The 3,773-nt window shown below is 41.3% G+C and overlaps 1 protein-coding gene across 1 annotated transcript in view; it reads left to right on the forward strand.

Moving 5' to 3' along the window:
• Nucleotides 1-3,773, forward strand: part of LOC107678636 (sorting nexin-25-like) — a 71,697-nt gene that overhangs the window by 7,662 nt on the left and 60,262 nt on the right. The window lies entirely within an intron of this gene.

Here is a 3,773-nt window from a genome sequence, read left to right on the forward strand (position 1 = left end):
TTCAGTCTGTGTGCATTGAATTTATTTAATACGCGAGTTTCACAATTTGAGTTGAATTACTGAAATAAATGAACTTTTCCACGACATTCTAATTTGAGATGCACCTGTACTTGAGGTAAATATGGCTACATGAACAGAAACACCTTCTGTATATAATTGTTTTTCTATTAATACTTTATCTTTATTATTTTTTAGACTTTTCATATTTACTTTAAATATATGTAAATCACACAATATGTAAAACACACACAAACACTTAGGATGATAGTTATGTAATTTTATCATTTAAAATTTTGTAAATTTTTATATATATATATAAGAAAACCTGACATTTATGTCAATATCACAGGAAAACAAGGCAGAAAAGTTAGGTGTGGCCTCTTTGGGCTTCTTTATGTTTTTAGAAACATTATTATTTGTCTCTCCTTTTTCTGTTTTTCCCTTTTTTTCACAAAAAGTATCAGCAGCGCTCCATATTTTCACATATGATTTATCACAACTGTAGTTTGTTCTGAATATGGACATGTGCATGCACTCTGTGTTTTTGCTTGCTGCCAGCAAACAGCATCATATGCATAATTGCTTATGTCCACTAGTATGTTTCCCATTATAAGCCTGTTTCTGATAAATATAAATGTCACACTCTTTCTACCCGTGTTTCTAGCAACTCTGACTGATCACATGACCAGGAACAGCTGCTGGTGCATGACAGCTAATAGTGTTAACCTGAATGAGGAATTCAGCCTCACTCTCCTAATGAATTGTGAGGGGGAAACAGGATCCATGATTATAATAATGAGCTTGCTTACACGGTTTGATCCCCTTAGTGCTCGGTACATTGAAGACCATGTTACCAACACAGAGCTGACGCACAGCGCTGGTGAACACCGGACACTAGTGTGGTCTCTGTCACAGAGAGTCCTTCATCCAGACTGATGGGTCTGTGTTTCACTCTGATACACATGCACTGTGTTCTGCTGCTCACAAACTGAATTACAAGTCCACATATTTTGAATATATTTAATCTAATGGTATTAAATATATCATTGCAGATAGTAAAGGCCAATTTTGCAGCTGTATACTCTTCGTTGAGAAACATTGAGAAGATGCTAGGGTGTTACTAGGGTTTGCCTTCGCACAAAGTTGATGTTCCATAACTGGTATGGTCTTCTGATCAGGTTTCTCTGCATAACAAATGCCCATGGACCATTAGCTGCCTAACCACATTACTGACCCAGGATCAGCTGTCATTGATGATGTAAATCAGTTTTTCATGATGCACACTTCCTGTAGATCAGCCTGATGGGTCAGAGATAGAGAATAGAAGACTTTAATGACTAATTCCTATGTGTATTTTGCTATCATGCTGGTCATGGCTGCAGAAGATATCTTGACCATGACTGGAATGGAATACTAGTCAGGGTTATTATACAGTAGTTAACTAAAACTAAAACCATAAAAACATTTTCTATTACTTGAAATAAAATAAACATTAAAGGTGCAATAGGATTGTCTTCAGAAACATTTTTTGTTATGCTGGTTGAAAGTCTCTTCACATCCCGATAGCAATCATTAAGTTAAGTGGTCTAAATGTATTTATATGCATTTATATATTCTGTGGAAGGCGTAGGACCAAGAAATGTTCGTCCAATCAAAACGCACGTTCCGAGTGTTTTTATTGGCTTTCCTACCTGCCTGTGTATTAGCAACATGTGTATTAGCATAGCTCTGCGCACCCGGTTCGCGCAGACAGGATACGTCATCAGCGCGTTCACGTATGCTGTGCAGACAGAGCAAGAATGGCAATCAAACATCAACAACCTGATCTTCCTTCCTGGTATTGTAGTGCTTTTACTAACTGTGCTATAAAGTTTTCTCAATGGTGTATAACACATGATGTATTGTACCGTATTGACCCGAATATAAGACGATGTTTTTTTCTGGGAAATACATCTGAAAAATAATTGAAATAAATTAAAATAAATCTAAAGCAAAAACAGATAGAGCGTTTTAAAAATGTATAAAAATGACAAAAAAACACAACAAAATGACCAAAACCTTTGCTAAAATTAAAATGAAAAATATAAAAATAAAATAACATTAAAAATATTAACAAAAGCTATACTAGTATCTCAATGATACTAAAATAACATTGATACTAGTATACTGCAGTGTATACTGCACACAATTTTTAGAAAATATTATACGAAGCAGACTGCAACATTTTCATAACTTTATGTAACTTTCAAACAGTATTTAGCTATTGTCAGACTCTGTTTTGTGTGTGTGTTTTACTTCCTATGTTTCCTTTTGCCCTTATCTGGTATTCCTGTTCCTGTCCTGATTATTTAATGTGTTTCCAGATGTTCCTGTCATTTAGTTCATTTGTTCCCAGGTGTGTCCCATTAGTTCCCCTGTACTTAAACCCTGTGTTTCTGAATTTCCCTTTTCCGGAATTGTGTATGTCTACCCTTGCTACGTGTGTTTTTCTTGTTCCCTGGATGTGATTAAAATCTATATGTTTGAATTTCACTCCTCGTCTCCTCGCTCCTTCGTCTCCGTGCTCCTCACAGTAGCGCACGTGACAGAATTCCGGGCCAGTGCCCCTTCTCCCCGGATTGTTTTTCGTTTTTGAAAAGTGTTTTGTTTTCCTGTTTTTTTTCTCCCCGTTAAAATGGTGGAACGAGCGATGTTCATCGCCGTGGCTCGCCTGATCCGATCAGCTACCTCGATGGGGAGACCCTGGTGACGCTGTTACCATCGCCCCGCGGAGCTCCCATCCGGTGTCTGGAGAGCCTCCAATCCCGATCCGGAACCCCTCTGCCGGTCGTTCCACAGTCAAGCCTGCCGGCCGCGGCATTCTCAAGCCCACTGGCCATTTCTCTGTCAAGCCCGCTGGCCCAGTGAGGGCTCCGGTCCCCAAGTTTAGCCCAGAGAAGGCTCAGATCCCCGAGTTTAGCCCAGAGAGGGCTCCGGTCCCCGAGTTTAACCCTGAGAAGGCTCCAGTCCCCGAGTGTAGCACAGAAAGTGCTGCAGTTCCCATGTCGAGCCCAAGGAGGGGCTCTAGTCCCCGAGTCAAGCACATGGAGGGCCTCTGTTCCCGAGTTAAGCCTGCTGAAGGCCTCTAAATTCTCCCCAAGGATTTTTTTTTTGGGGGGGTGGGGTGAGATAGTATGGGTCCGTCCGTAGTGGCCGGGCCGAGTGGCGAGGCCAAGGCCACGGAGGCCGTCCAGCCATGGCTTCCGCCATGGCCCCTGAGCTCCCTGTACCGCCATGGCACCCTGGACTGCCTGATCCGCCCTGGGGGTATTCCCTGTGTCCCAGTCCTGCACCAGCCTCCAGGGTGCCCCCCTCCCCGGTGGAATTGTTACGGCACTTCCGGGAGGGGGAGTAATGTCAGACCCTGTTCCGTGTTTTGCTTCATATGTTTCCTTTTGCCCTTATTTGGTCTTCCTGTTCCTGTCCTGATTATTTCATGTGTTTCCAGATGTTCCTGTCATTTAGTTCATTTGTTCCCAGGTGTGTCCCATTAGTTCCCCTGTACTTAAACCCTGTGTTTCTGAATTTCCCTTGTTTGGAATTGTATATGTCTACCCTTGCTACGTGTGTTTTCCTTGTTCCTTGGATGTGATTAAAATCTATATGTTTGAATTCCACTTATCGTCTCCTTGCTCCTTCGTCTCCGTGCTCCTCACAGTAGCGCAACATGACAGCTATATTGTTGTCATGTGACTTAATCACGTTGCATGTTTAATTTAGATTATATATATATA

This window comes from Sinocyclocheilus anshuiensis, unplaced genomic scaffold, assembly GCF_001515605.1.
Source record: "Sinocyclocheilus anshuiensis isolate Anshui unplaced genomic scaffold, SAMN03320099.WGS_v1.1 scaffold877, whole genome shotgun sequence".
NCBI lineage: Eukaryota > Metazoa > Chordata > Actinopteri > Cypriniformes > Cyprinidae > Sinocyclocheilus > Sinocyclocheilus anshuiensis.